Below are 17,279 nucleotides of genomic sequence, written 5' to 3'. Positions count from 1 at the left end.
ATTTAAAAAAGAATTCTGTGAAAAAACAAATTAATATGGATATTTTTAGTTAATACTCGAAACACAGCACGATTCTATTTTCATATTTTCGCAGCCAAATATATATGGCAATTATGGAAAAATTCTTGTAAAATATAGTTAAATTTCAAAAAATCGAATTTCAATTGCTTTCTAGAAGAAACTAAATGGCTGAAAATTTTTGATCATTTTGATATTCTTTAAATTTGATTCTTCGAGTTCTTAACTGAATTCTATAAAAGGTTAGAAATACACTAAATGTTCTTTTATATATATATATATATAAATTAAGTAAATAACAAAATTGGAGTAATTTGGGCATTATAAATAACAAGAAAACTATTGTTATTTATTATTATTATTTTAGTGGCGTTATTTTCTATGGTTACTTAAATACAAATATCACTTCCAAAGATTTATTTGAAGTTATCTCTGAGCCATTAGTAGAAAAAAGAAAAATTAGTTTAGAGCCATTTCTTTAGTTTCTCAGACAATTAGATTGAGGTCTCGGCTTCCATATTATAGAATTCCTAGTTCAAAATTTAATTTCATCGAAACACTACCGTGTAAGCTCGCGGCTAATTTAACATCCTCCTGTTTTACCTTCACAGACTGGTACACATTAAATCTGTTATGGTCAAATACTTTTCCTTTGATGAGGCGTGGATGCTCTAGAGAAGGTAACAAACAGTACTAGGTGCAAAATTATGAGGTTTAAACCCAAATCGCCCAGTATTATTCTAAAATGGGGCATCATAGCTGACATTTGGTTAAAGAAAGTTTCTAGATTTGCTGGCATTTTTTTTTTTTTAATTGTACTGTACGGGAGAGAAACTGGACGACAAGTTTAAGTCATGGGTGGGCAGACTTCTCTAGGATACCGGCTACTAATTTTTTCAAGGTGCTGCGGTCCACCCAGTGGTGTTGGTGTGGTGAGCTAAAAAAAAAGTGTACAATATTTATTATAACTTAATACGGAATATGTATTACCTTCATAACTACAAATATAATAATAACAGTAAGAAATATAATAATATTAAATGATGCATTTAATATCAAACAATTAAAATTTATTAAAAAATAAAAAAAAATCATCCAAACTTAGTTGTCATAGTTATAGTTACTAGAAGACTTAGTCTGCATACTTTCTGCCAATTTTGAATATATCGGTATATAATTACTAACTGCATTCTTCTAAGTGGTCGTCTGTGAGACGGGAACGATATGTTGCCTTAATTATATTCATCGTTGAAAATGTGGATTCACATGGGTAGGTAGAGCCAAAGATCGATATTAAACAATACGCAGTTTATTTTTAAAATAGGATACTTTATTTTGCCCATTAGATTCCAAAAGTTATTCTTACGTGCTTTTAAAATTGTCATTTTGAAGGAGAAAAACTTCGTTTTCCTTAAGAGATAAAGATAATATATAATTTATAATTTCAATTATTTCTTCCACATCGACATTGCCAAATGGGTAACACATGAATGTAACAGTTAGTTTCTTTTAGTATGCGCGTCTTAGTCTTAGTAAAGGAGGTCACCCCAAAATGTCTTGGTGGCCCACCGGTCGATCGTGATCTATTGAATGTCTTATTCTGGTTTGGAGGATTTATTTTGTGTTGGACTTTCTTACACTTTTGCTAGAGCAGTTGGATCGCCATAAATTTTGGAAAGCAGCAGAGAGAGATATTTTTATTAAGAGGATTTTTCGGACACTCATTAAAATTTGATGTGTGATTTATGTTATAGTGGAGACAAACGGCAGGGGTATTCTTTGGCTGGGGGCAATCTCAAAACCAATGATTAATCATATATTTTTAGTACGTTAAGTTTTTTTTTTTTTTTTTTTTTGTGCATTGACTACTATGATGGAAAAATTTTTTTGTCACATGTAGCATTATCTTGGGATTTGCATTCTTTTTAGAGATTCAGTAGACGCTCTCAATACACCTTCCTTTTCATCCGAATTCAAATCAAGTTGGGCACAACGGTTATTTGAATTTAAATCAACTTCCAATGAGATTTTAACTTTTTTAGATGCATTTCTACTTCTAGGTGAAACTGCATCGTTTTTACAAGTTTTCGTAATTTTATGTTTGGTAACTTTATGGAAGTCATTTTTTTAAATTTCGCTTTTAGTGGAATCGTCACTTATTTGCTTATTTGAGTTTTAACATGTCCATGTTAGAGACTCAAATAAGAATGCTGGATCTTTTATACATAACTTAATCGCATTTAAACATTTAACTTTAATTAAAACTTGATGGATTAATTCCATAATTTCCATAGTTTTGGGTTTTGTATTTTTGAAATAGACAATTTTCTTATCCAGTTTTACCATTAATTGATTAAAATCCACAGTCCTAGTACATAACTTATGTCCTGCTAATCACATTCATAAAGAGACAAATATAAAATGTTATCCTTTATCCCTGGTGGAGTCTTATTATTCATGGTGGAATCCGAAAGTAAATCATCCATATTGTGTAATCTGAGATATTCTGAATTGGCGATAAACACATTTTGAGGCAAAGTCTACTCATTTGTATTTAGGCCTGAGTATGATGACGCACTTTATCAATCAATTACTGTGATGAAAACAGTTCTTCAGAGCTGAGAGTCATGCTGGATTTAGATAAAAAGCAGCACAGTTTTAGAGAACTGATCACAATGGCAATTTGAGTAATTAACTTTTAACACTTTGTTGTCTGATCGTAGCGTTTCTTGCAACAATTAAATTCTAGCAATCGGAAAAAAAGTCAATAATTAAAATCAAATACTTATTAAACTAGCTAAAATATTTATATGCCTCTTTAATGCAAGAATTACTTATGTCAGATGTACACACACACATGTATGACGTATGTAGCGCAGAAATCCTCTTATTATATATTAGCCACCTGTGGCGACCAGCTGGTTCGCTGGGATTGATGTTCGCTAAAATTTTCAATTAAGCGTTTTATGTAACTTGGGCTCTTAATAGATTCTTCAGCAAGATATTTTTAAGTTTCAAATTTTGATAGTCATATAACTTATGCTGTTATAGTAGCCTTAAGCCATTCTATTCATTTTATTTTGTATCTCTCTAATTTCCTATTTGTTTCTGTAAATTTTAAACTTTAAATTATAAAGGGAATAAACTTCAATTAATATAAAGATAATTTTTGCATAAATCAAACACTTTTTTTTATATATATAAGAATCAGAAAGAGAATTATTCAGTACTGGCATCTAAACATGCACTACAGAATATTTTTCGAACAGAATCGTTCGGTTTGAAGTCTTATGCCCAATACAGAATAAAGTTCGTAATTTGTACAATATCTTAAACAATGGTTCAATAAAAAAATTTCTGGTTCATAGGAAATTTAGTGTTTAGTTTTATTTTCAAAGGATTTAAATATTTTTAATCCTTTGAAAACTAATATTAATAATCCTTCGTAACTAATATTTTTTTTCGATCAATAAATATACTTCAAATAATTTCTGTGTTACTATTTTAGGACAATCAGCAATTTCATAATTGTAGGCTAAACAGCCTATGGGGAATAGCTGGACGTAAATATGGACGTTGAATGACATATCTTTGAGATGCTCGATGGAGTGTTCTAAAATCGCGCCTTTCTATAAAATAGTAGTTATCAGATTTTTATGATTCTCTCTGTTTTGGTTTCCATACAATGGATCTTTCTTTTTATTTAAAATTATTAGCTTTTGTCGACCAGCCGGTTCTTTGGGAATATTGGTTACTTTTAATTTTCTATAAATCGTGTAATTATAACTTCATATCTATAATTCCGCCAAATTATGAGATATTAAAGTCGTGTTATTTTAATTGTTTCTTAAGTATGCTCTGTTTATTGTTTTCTTGGACCTTTTTAAAGCCCTGTTCCGATTTATTGTGCGCGTTTTTAGACAGGCACATTTTGCCATCTTTCCTCTCACTTGCGGTTTTCCGAGGATCTTTGGTTATGTTCATTTTATCGACAGTTTTCGGGTAGCTCCCTATCAACGTCCACAGATGAGTGTGATCCTGCAAATGGGTCAGATGGCAGATTTACGACCATAACTGTAACGGCAACGGGCCGTCAGAACGGGGCTTTATGGGGATCAGTCACATGACATCATAGCTCTACATGTATTAAAAATGTAAATTTCTGATTCATGTATCATAAATTCTGCGGTATGCAAACTTTACTTTTTTTATACGTCATGAAAGCTACATGTATCTTAAACAGAATTCTTCTTTCTTAACTTTTTACAATGGAATAAAATCTCGCTATCCCATAATTGATGAAACAATAAAAACAGTTTGAAATTCGGGGCAACAATGTAATCTGTTGTTGCAAATTGAGCAAAAAAAATATTTTTAAGCAATTGCCAAAATTCAACGAAAATTATAATGATTGTTAAATAGGTATAATTAAAAAACGTTTTTTTAAATTTTAAAATGGTGTAAAATTTAAGGGAGATACGCCAATCAGCACCCATAGTTTCTTCAATACTGATTGGCCCAAGATTATGAAAACTTTGATTTTTCTAAAATTGTAATATTCAAAACATAATTCGATCAGATTTGATCACAGAAAACAGAAAAACTTTTAAATAAATTAAAAGTTGGAATGTTGAGAATGTTTCGTGGAATATTATTCCTTAGAACCAAAAGACTGTATAAAATTTAGACTTCATATTTTTTTGAAGTCTATTTAGTGGTCGAAACAAAATTTTCGATTACTATTATTTATGTCATTTAAATCCTTTCAAAGGTAAAACTAAAAACTGATTTTTATGATGACTCAGAGATTTTTATTGAATAATTCTTTAAGATATTGCATAACTTATAAAAAAATATTCTATAATGCACTTAAAACTTCAATGTTGATCGATTCTGCTTTCTGTATTCATATTAAAAAAAAAACAAAAACATGTGATTTCAAAAAAAATATTTTTGTATTAAAGTTTTATCATTTCCACTTTAATTTAAATTTTTTCGAGAGCTGACAGAAAATTAGAGATATTCATAGAACAAGAGAACCAATGATTATATTCCGCTGTTGAGCTCCACTGTAGATGGTGCTATTGGTCTCAAATTAATATCAATGTTAGGACAAAGTAAAGCATTATCTCTTTAAACAGACACATACTTTTCCTGAATAATTTTTCTTCTTTTTATTGTTAATAAAGAATTTTTAAAATGACATTGTAGTCTTTATGAATTTATTTTTTGTTCATAAATCATTAAGTGATGGTGTGTATGAGGTTATTTCTACCCAGAGACTTACTTGCCAAAGTTATATTTTGAATGCACTCTGAAAAAATTGTTGAATTTAAAATCTTGTCCAGTATTCCAATTTCTCTTGGTTCATAACACCTTTTTACTTGTCAAAAGGCATTATTTCCTGTATTAAGTTACTAAATGCTACAGTAAAAAAAATTTTTAAGCCATCAGAAAATTAAGGAATAAATCATGTATGATTTCTGGTTAGAGTGATAGTTATTAATGTGAAATACCTTGCATTTCATTAAATTCTAACAAATATTTAGAATATGTTAATGCTGGGTTAAGTTTGGTGGTGTTTATGTTTGAATACATGTCCTGAGTCTTTTGCATGTTGTTTCAAATGCCAATATTCTAGAAACTTAAACTTGAAAGGGAGCATATTGTGCTTGCTGTGCAGAAAATTGGCCATGTCAATGATGAGTACACTAATAAAGAGTAATGTGAGAGTTGTAAAACTCGAGCATACATGATTTTCACACAGCTGTTTGGCATAGTAACATGAAAAAGAAATTATTAATGCAAACATAAGGCAGATATCTTATCGAAAAATTAGAAACTTATTTAATCATCATGACACAAAACTACTATACTGGTTATCTACTGTTAAAAAAAAAAAAATGGCAGTTTCCACCTAAATGTATTTATATAATTTTCTTTTTTAAATAAATACCAAATTTATTAAATGAACTTCAATAACATGTTCAATTGTTCCAACACCATCCAGTGTTCCTTTTTGTGTAATAGATTGGACTTTACGAAGTATCAAAACTTGCAAACTATAAATATTCTATTTTTAAATAGTTAACAGTTGAATAAGCTTAAAAGAGGTTAGTCACAAGGAGGGAGGCTTATTTATATATATCAGAAATCCGATACTAGTTTTTAAATAAATGGGCAATTTGAGAGCATCTGAGCATGACTTTTTGACGTATAGCATACATGTAGAATTAAAAGAGACATATAAAGTTATGTGTTCTTTTTTATTCTATTACTAAAACTGGAAAGTGTAACAAAATACAATTTAGAATGAGAGCTGAGAATAATATAAGTAATAATAATGTTTTTTCCCTTCTAGCTTTATAACCATTTTTTTTTTCATATATCACTTGTGCAAGACATAGATTTGAGTATTTATTTCTTATGTCTTGATTAATAAAGTCCCCCCCCCATCTTATTCGTGTATAGTTATTTTTAATCATATTCTCTTTTATATATATAAGAGAATATGGTTAAAAATGGCTGGAATAATATATAACCTTTTATTTGTTGTTTGTATTATTTATTAACATGCTGTTTCGTACACCATAGTCATATCTGGTTCATGCTGCCATTAAACAATTATGGAATTCTTATATGCATTAACTACTGATTTTAATAAAAGATTAAAATTTCTATTTGAAGTTTTAGTTTTTAGCTTATTTTTAAATGTATTATTTTACTTATTTCTTAGTTTTATTTCTAATTTAGTTTCATATTTTAGTTTCAATACTGTTTGGATGAAATTTACCATCTTTTCAGGAAATTCCACATTTTATCTAAAATTATAATATCTTTCTATATTGACTATTTCTTAAATTCTTATGTGTGCACCTCTATATGACATCTTATCAAACAATAAGAGTTGAATCCAAGAGACTAGTGAAGTTACTACTTACTGTTTTCAGCATTATGATGTAGGAAAATAAATAAATGAATGAAGACTGAAGATCTGGATAGATTACCAACAGAATGTGTGGACATTACTATCACTTTAATTTTAAAGGCAATTAAGACCAATTTGAAATATGGGACACAGAAGAGTTTGTTAATAATATACTTTATGAAGAATTATTTTTAAAATATACTTCCAAATATATCTTCAAAAGCAAACAGAAATGCAATTATTAGATAAAGTTTATGAATTGTTGTTATTAGTATTTATATATTTATTGCTTGCAATTTAGATTTTAAAATTAACTATGCTTTTTTTAGATTTTATCTAAATAAATCCTAAATATCTGGCAAAAATATAAAAACAGGCAAAACAGTTAGGTTTTTTTATTAATTATGATAGAAGCAATAAACCTTTCTTTTTTTTACGAAAAGTATTTGAAATGGGACCATTTATAATACAAAATTCGCTGTATTGGCTTATGAGATGAATTGGATACACTTGATAAAAATTTCTGACATTTGAATTCAAACCGCAACTTACAGTCTGGTCTTTAGATTTTTCGTTTAACTTAATGGTTCTTTATGTGATCATGCTGTTATCATTCTCAAAAGAAGAAATCCATACATATTAAATCTAGTATTTATAAATAATGTAGGTCCAACCTAATAAGAACTGCAAGTAGCATTAAAATAATTTCTGACATTATTACTGAAGGACCATCAGAAGTTCCAACAAAGTACCTGGTAAAAAGATGTCTTATATCAAGCTGTTCAGTTGATTTTGTGAGAATTACTACGAAATTTATACCATCTCAGTTTAAATGTTAATGGAAAATTCTTCTGGATAGAAATTTATGACATGGATTGCCATGAGCTGAAAAATGAGAATTATGTGTGTTAAACGTAACCAAATGTGTAAATAAAGTATTACCATCATGTTATATCATCTCAACTCAGTACCTATTATCATTTGTTACGTTATAATATACTGTTTAGAGTATCTTCTGCTTGTCATTTTGTTTTTGCCAGATATTCTAAAATAATCATGCCTAATTTATTAACAAATTGATTTATATCTAGACTATTTTATATACAGATTAGCATAATTTATATAATTGGCATGAACATATTTGTTATACACCTTTATGTGAAATGTTTTTTGTTTGTGTGTGCATGTGTGCATTTTTTTTTTTTTTTTAATTTTACCAAAAGATAAAATAAATTGAATTTTCTTGATTTTAACCCAGAATTTAATCTTCAATATAATTAATTATTTATTTTTTGCTTGTGCTTAGCAACTATGCAATGTTTCATCCTAATGAAAAAAAAAATGATTGCTGGATTATAATAAGTCACAATACTTGTAAATATTATGTACTTTCTACCCATTTTTGGTTCATCAACTCAAAATTCTATAATGTTGCAAAAAATATTTATCAGCGATTTTTCTTAAAACTACTTTACCCAAAATTAGCCTAAAATTTGTAATTTCTAACCCATGTATGATATTTTGAACGTATTAAATAACTATTATATGATATTAATTTCTTTGTAGTTTTGTCAGTAGAAAATTATGTAAACATTTAAGTGATAATTCAACATATAAAATATCAGAGCCTCCCTCCTTATATACACCTCAAATCTTTATTTAGTCAATTCGATAATGGTAATTCAAAAATGAATATCAAATAATATGTTAATAAATAATCTGTAGTGTTCATCATTTTTTATGTATAATAATTAATATTATATGATCCATCATAAAAACATTCATTTGGATAATTTTTGAAAAACTTTTGCATATTTTAAGTGTAAACTCTTACAAAAGAAATTAGTTAAATGGATGTTTAAGTCAAGGCAAAAAGAATTGAAACTGAAACTCGTAAACATTCAATAGGAGAGACAAGGGGTGTAGAGAGAGAACAAGACAAATTTTGGATCAGAGTAAAAGGGAGGCAGGCACCAGTGTTCCAAGCTGAGTCTGTTCTGATTTTAGCTCTAGTGCCTCTAAATTTAAAGGGAAAAAATGATTGCATTTGGTCATCAGTCAGTTGTGTGCAAAATAGGCTTTCTGAGGCTGAATGGAAGATCACCTTGACTGTATTTTTATTGTCATTTTTATTTGTTTTCTACTTAGTTCTTACATTTTTAGCCCTTTAATCCATTTTCTTTTGATTATCAAATTTTCAGGCTAAAAAATTAAGCAATGAATATCAAATGCTCAGAATGGAAAGTAAGGAAATTTTTAATAAAAACATGAAAATGTACTTTAAAAAAATAATTTTAGTAGATGCTGCAAGCATAATGGATGAGTCACCTCTGCATCTCCCTTAAAAACTTTCTGAATATATTAATAGCTCTTTTAATTTCTTTCTCATAGTCTTGAATTTGCCATATCATACCACTTGTTACAAATAAGCAAAGTTACCTTATTGAAAATATAATAGTATGTCAAATGCATCAAATTCAAATTTTCAAGTGCAGGCATATTATTATTTTCATGAAATAACACTATATATTGTATGCAGTTTGCATGTTCATGAAAGCAGTGTTGTAATAAGTCTTGTTTGGAATATTTTTCAAAAAAAAAAACAAAAAAAAAACAAGCTCTTATCTATTTTAAAAGTAATTTTCAATAATTTATTAATAAAATTTAATAACCTTTTAATTAACTTCTTAAAATAATATTTTTTACTTCATCCAAATATGCATTTTATTTATGTGCTTTGCTTACTACTGCTTAGGTGTTATTTTCATCAAAATTGATATTGCTTTCAAAAAATTGCTTTATAAAAAATGGTGGTATTTATTCATTGCAGAATGCATTGTTACATTTTGTTACATCTTTTCCTGTATTTTTTAGCATTTGGAGTTAATTTTCCACAGATCAACTTTTTAGTTTCTCCATATATGCATTATGAATCTGAACAAATTAATGAATAAAATTTAAAGGAATAGTAAATGTTGTACAATTTTTGTTCAGTAATTTATGGACATAAATGCTCGATTTTGGCTCTAGAACTTGAAGTAGTAATGAAAGTAAACATAATTGTTTACAAACAGCATTGTTGTCAAATGCTCCTTCACTCTGGTTTTTACAGTAGCTCAACATTGCATCATTGCATTTCCAACAGTAATATACTTTGCTCTACACCAAGACTAAGTTCTTCAGCTATGAAGAACTGTAACTAGATGATAGAAATTCTCCAAAATAACCTTAAAGGAAAAAAAGGATGAAAGAAAGAAAAAAAAAAAAAAAACTGTTTTTATGAATTTCAAATGGTCAATGATACTTTTATAAAAACCATCCATCCAGAACCATTTAGTACAAATGTGATTTATAATTCATATACACACATTATAAATAAATATATAATATAATAATTACAAACATATAAAATTGTCATTATAATTTGTATGTTTTCATATATAAACTACAAATATATATATGTCATTCTATATAGTTTTATTATTTCCAACCTCTTCCTTCATTTTATCCATATCATTTTTAAATATATTTTTTTTTCTTCTACAAATTGTATTTATATTTATTATTGTATTATTTATTTTAACATACATCTAGTTTTTTCATGTTTGTAATTAGGCACGAAAAAATATTTATATTTTTATATTATATTTATAAAATATATTATATTTGCAATTATTTATCTTTCTTTACCCAGTTATTCTCAGCCATTTAATTACTTTCCTAATTATTTTTCTTTCTTTTATTTTTATAACATTAAAATCTAATTAAAATTATTATTAAATACGTTATAAGCTCAGGCCATAGTGAGTTTATTAGAGTATGATTCTTCTACATATATACATCCCAAATTGATACCAAATCATGTTGCAGTGACAAATATTAAAAAAAAATTGTGCTCTCAAAGTGACATGTTTTTTGGAATGATTGGTGTACTATTTCAAAAAATGTTGGGCATTTCTCATAAATGTGCATTTTTAATGAATAATCAAGCAATGACACCCACAGTGTAAACCATCCCCCCCCCAAAAAAAAAAAAATGTACACCAAGCTTTTCATTCCCTAGTTTGTTGCACTTTGTTGTATGCAATTTAAAGGACTAAGCTGCTATGAAGAAACAATTGTCATTTATTCTAAAACATAGTGCCTTTTCCTATATATTTCTGTAAAAAAAATTGGAAGAATGTAAGTATTTAAACTTTGTAATTTTTTTTAATTATGCATTCATTGCATATAAATATAATTCTTTATCACATTTCAAGTATTTTCCAATCAGGACGGTGTGCTGACCTGTATTTAGAAATTACTACTGGACCACATTTAGAGTGGATAACTTCAATATTTATGTGTCATCTCAAGAATTTATAAAGATTGTAAGGTACTTATATTGCTAGCCAATTGAAATTTTGCCCCCACCCCTTCTATATATGGTTTCTTCAAAAAGTGCAGTTATTGCTATTCCCCCTCCCTCCATATTTTTGAGGTTTTACTTTTCTACTTACCTTTGAATAGCTCTTCTTGTTCTCAAGAAATAGTATAAATGATTGTTTTTTAGATTTATTTAATGTTTTACTTTCTTTAATAGGGATAACAAGAATTTCCAAATCTTTTTAGATTTTCTTTCTCACATTTTTAAATAATATATTATTAAAATATTGTAAAATTTTGAAACATGTATATTATGTTAAATTCAGAGTAGAAATGTCCAAGCAAAACAATGGCAATCTGGTGATTTTTTTAATGATTATTTATAATATGTATATATTATATTTTATGTATTTGTATCATATTTACATTCTCATTTAACTTTTTTTTTTCACCATATTAGTTGTAGGAATTTAGACTATTGTTGCTAAATCATATATAGATTATCAGTTTGTTTGAATTTATATGTTAAATAAAGTTCGTATGTATAATACTATGTAGTTAAATATAATTTTGGATTATTGTTGCTATAAATCATACATAGATTATCAGTTTATCTGTATATATATTACTTAAATAAAATTTGTATGTCTAGCATTATGTAGTTAAATCTATCATTCTACACAAAGCAATAAAATCAAATTCTTTTACTATTTACCAACAACAATTGATTTACCAGACTTATTTACATATAGAAATCTTTTATTATTCCTTATCTTTTTTTTAATATGACGGATATTTTAATGTTTAATTCAAAATAATTAGAAATATCCTGACATACATATTATTTTGTTTAAAATAATAGAATATTTCTTGGTAGTATACATATTGCATTTTAAATTAAAACATGGGTAAATAATTTACATGGATTAAAATGTAACTATGTTAACATTATTAACTATGCCTAATATGAAATACTATGTTTAATAAGAGAAAATTATAAGAACTTGACTTTTTATTTTTTAAGACATGTTTTACTTAAAAAATGATTCACATGATATAAAACTAGTCTCGTAACAAACATTTATCTTACAATATAAGACAGGTATTAGTTATTATTAATGATAACCAAATTATTTAATGAAGTTCGTAATATTGTCTATTATTTAAAAATTCCATTATTATTACTACATAGACTTAACCTTCATCAGTGCATATACTTTCTTAAAATGAAAGTTAATATTTTCCTTTTTGATTTATTAATAGCACTAAAGTTTTTTTTTAAATGTATTTTAATGCAGCGTGCTCTTCAGAAGATATGCTTATCGTAAAGCAATAACATCTGATCAAATTTATTCCTTTTGTTTTTGATTGTTTACAAACTCAAATATATTATTATTTTATTCAAAATCATGGTAATGCACTATTTTTTTGCAATATTCATAAAAAAGAAATGAATATTTAAGGGACCAGACAATGGTTGATTAAGATCCACTGTTTGTCTTTGCATTGAGAGTACACAATAAAGGATTTAAACAACATCTGCTGTTGAGACAGTGTTCACAAATTTTGTATTTTTGTAAACAGTACTTCACTTTTAATTTCTGTTTATCAGTAACAATTAAGTTCTTTCTGAAATAAATTAATAACAAATTGTTTTTTTCACATATAATTAAATTATTCTATATATCTGTAAAAAAAATATAGCTTTATCACAAATTTATTTTTTCCTTCTCTCAGGAACACACTTACATATTCCCTGATTGCATTTATTTCTTTTAAATAATTAATATTAAAGTTTTTCATTTTTTTAGTAAAATAAAAAATAATATTTTTACTCTGAAATAATATAATTTCGTACAGTAAACTCTAAACACTACAGTTATAACATGGACATTTTATAATAAATATTACACCTATTCATTTGAACTTTGCTGTAAGTAATTGCTATGAAATCATAGTAACAGAACCTTAAAAGTAATGATATCGGCAAAAAAGAATTCCACACTTTTTTTGTTAGTTTTAATTGAACTAAGTAACAAAAGAAAACACTTATAGTTATATGTATTCTTGTACAAAATTAATTTTCACAATTCGTCCGTATCTGAATATGGAAAACCATGTGTCCTCCATTGCAACACAAATATACTTGCTGCATTTTCTATGTATGGTTTTAAAACAAATTTACACAATTCAATGTTTTTGTACATCTCATTTCTTTGCGAATTTCGGCATGGAGGCTCAAAATTTTTTAAGTTGTCTAACGATTCAGAGGAATGAGAGTTTAAATCCCGAAAAATATGAATTTTGGAGATGGGAAAATTCTGGCATCGCATGATTGCGTTGGATTCTCTCTATTATTAAGAAGAAAAAAAAAATATTTCTGGAAATAAAAACCGTCTTGCTTTGGATAATCTAACTAAAACTACCCACTTAAATATATTTAAACTAATTTTAAAAAAAAGAAAAGTAAGACTTTGCTCTTTATATTCACAAGGGGGCGCTTAATAAATAGTGCTGAAAATAGTCGCCTTGTTTCCATTAGTAGTAGTTTTTTGTTTTTTTTTTGTTCAATATTTCTTTTTGTAAAAATATATATGTTATTTTCAGTAATTTATTTTAAAATAATTTTAGAGCTCTGTATTAGTCTTAATTTAGAGAATTTGGATTATTGAGTGCAAATCGGAAGCGAGATCCTGCGCTTGAATTTTGCAGTTGGAAAAATATTCATTTGTTAGATTCTTTAAGATTAGATAGAACAGAAATTATTCTTACAGTTGTATTGATTTTCAAGCATCTCATTAAACTTTACAAATAAATACGTTTAATTTTTTATATCTTTAATTTTAAAATATAAATTTTTTTTTTGACGATAATCTATGCGTAATTTCACAGCATGGTTAAAAAAAAATGCGAAGTGGCTGGGCGGCTCTGTAAGACGCAAAGTCACCGATAGATATTTTTCATTCAAATAATTTATTTGAATTGAATGAATATATTAAAATAGAATTTTGTAAAGAAATATATTTAATTTTCATATAATTTATTCTATATATTCTATATTAAAAAAATTTTTTTTGGAAGAATCGAATGAAAGACATTGGCTTTTTCGGGGAGGGGGGGGGGGTAAGTGTGTTGCTTATAAGAGAGGGGGCTATATTTCTGTTCCCTCATTTCTACTTTTGCTCTGTTCTGGATTACACGTGTTCAAATTTCGTAAAAGAATGGCACGAACCAAATCTTCCGTTAAAGCTTTGACAATGGAGAAAGCTAACGATTGTTTGAAAAAGCGCGGTATGAAAAAAAGTAAAAAGTTAAAAGAAGCAATAATTAAAAAGAAAATAGTTAAAATTAATCCCAAAATTGGGAAAAAAGCCGCAGAAAGAGGAGGTCCAAAGAAAGGAATTAAAATTGATCCTCGGATTAATAATAGTAAGATTGGAAGGAAAAGCTGTCCAAAGAATATTGAGAAAGCAACTAAAAACAGCGGAAGACGTACTAAGAATATTACAAGGATGAAATTAACTCTTGATATTTCTAGCGAAAATTCAGGTATGTAAATTATTTCTTCTGAAATTAGTTTTCAGGTGGAATTTATTCCCGTTAAGGAGAAATATTATATTATCGTGATAGTTGTAAATATTTCATTTTCTATAAAAAAATTAATTTCTACTGAATAATTAGCGTAGATTTTTTTTAAAAATACAGATTTCATACGATTCTGATTTTACTGCTTGATTAATGTTGAAGTAATAGCAGGACATCGTATTTAAATAGGTATTAGAAGAATTATTTTCCAATCTTTTTCCATCTATAAACGAATCAACTAATATTCATTTAATTCATTTTAATTTAGCAAAATATGTGGTAAATTTGTAAGATAATTAGCTATTTGGCTTAAAATAATTTATTTCATTTTTGCAATTTTGCCTCTTAAGTTTATTATGTGAAAGCAATGCATATGATTTCATTACCCCCTCCTTAAAGTACTTTATATATATATATATATATATATATATATATATATATATATATATATATATTAACGAATGATTAAGCACGTGTAAAATAATTATGTAAAACTTCGTCATTGCATGCGATCGAAAGATATACAACTTTTCTATTTAGATTGCTTAGTTTTATTTCTGTTCATAATTCAATTTATGCATCATTTTAAATTAACTGGAAATTCTTTTCGACTAAATAATTTACTTTTTAAAATATCAATTTCATACGATTTTGATTTTATACAGTTTGGTTAGTCAAAATAGTAGCGGTCATCTAATTAATTATTTTTAAATCTTTTTGTATCTACTGAAGAATAAATTAATATTCATATAATTCCTGTTGATTTAGCTAAACATATATAGTAAATTTGTAAGACAGTCAAGTATTTGGCGTAAAATAATTTATTTCAACTCAAAATTTTGGCTCTTAGTTTATCCTGTGAAAAGCAATGCGCGTGTTCACAATATCGGTCTTAAGTTTTTTTAAAACACAAAGCAGTTCATTAACTTTAAGCACACATAAATTGGTTAACTAATGCTGAAAAGCTTCCAACTTACATACATTTAACGTAGACTTTATTTATTTATTTTGTCACCACCGCATGCAATTGAAAGACTCATATTTAGATTATTTATTTTACTTTTTCATATTCTTAATTAAGTTTACGCGTCATTTGTAGACGATTAGAATTTTTCCCCGACTGAATAATTTACTTTTTAAACTGTAAAGACAATCAATTATTTAGCTTTAAGTAATTTATTCAATTAAAAACCTTTTAGCAATTCACGTGTTTTTATTGTCGCGTTCTGTAAAGTGATCTTTTTAGTGCATAAATATTAGGAAGTGTTTAAGCATGTAATTATAAATTGTTTAACTAATGATAAAAAGTTTTTTTTTAAATTAGCGTAGAATTCCCCCCCCCCCCCCCCAACTTCATCCCCATTGTACGTTATTGAAAGATATGTAACTTTTCTATTTAGATTGCAAAGTTTTTTTTTCTTCTTCCCATTATTCAGTTTATGCACCATTGGAAACAAGGGAAAATTCTTTTCGACTGAGTAATTTACTTTTTAAAATCTCAATTTTACATGATTTTGATTATACAGTTTTGGTTATATCAAAGTAATTGCAGTCATCTAAATAATTATTTATCAATCTCTTTGCATCTATTGTAGAGTCAACTAATATTCATCTAATTCATTGTGATTTAGCAAAATATGTAATAAATTTCTAAGATAAATAGCTATTTGGTCTGAAATAATTTATTTCAATTGAAAAATTTTGACTCTTAGTTTATCCTGTGCAAGCAAGCGGTGCATGTGTTTTTCCTATCTGTCTATAAAGTTTTTTTTTAAATGTGTTAGCAAGTAATTGATTTTAAGCACATATGAATTGATTAAATTATAATGAAAAGTTTTTAACTTTTTTTTTTTTAAATGTATCGATGCAAAAATTTTTCTCTTTCCACCACCACTATATGCGATTGAAATATATACTTTTTTTACTCTCCTGTTTAGATTGCTTATTTTATTTTAAAGGAGAATAGAATCTTTAATGTTTTATCCTTTTTCGTTTGTAATTATATTCATTTCCCTTCATGCAATTTTTTCTGCTTAATTTTAATTTGTATTATTCTATTACTTTTTTGGTCTTTATAATTATATTTATTTGCTGTATGAAAATTTGTTTAATCCTTTATTTTTACTGTGGCAAATTTACGACAAATAAAATGTTGTGAAAATCGATCCCCCCCCCCCCCCCGAAGACATGCTTTTATATTTTCAACCTTAAAAAAAATACCATCTTAGATAACATATTTTAGGCGAAAATATGTTAATTATTTTACTAAATAATACTTTGAGTTTGAAATTTAAAATTATACATACTTTGCTTCTGAATCCTCTAATTTATTTCTATCAGATATCTTGATATAAATCTCCACTTGTCCATTATCTAAAAAGTG

The 17,279-nt window shown here is 27.0% G+C and overlaps 1 protein-coding gene across 2 annotated transcripts in view; it reads left to right on the top strand.

Moving 5' to 3' along the window:
• The window catches only part of LOC129988211 (uncharacterized), a 74,138-nt gene that overhangs the window by 42,230 nt on the left and 14,629 nt on the right, over positions 1-17,279 (top strand). The window lies entirely within an intron of this gene.

The sequence above is a fragment of the Argiope bruennichi genome, chromosome 10, assembly GCF_947563725.1.
Source record: "Argiope bruennichi chromosome 10, qqArgBrue1.1, whole genome shotgun sequence".
Classification (NCBI taxonomy): Eukaryota; Metazoa; Arthropoda; class Arachnida; order Araneae; family Araneidae; genus Argiope; species Argiope bruennichi.
The sequence above is the reverse complement of the archived record's forward strand: the minus strand, read 5'-3'. Positions and strand labels throughout refer to the sequence as shown.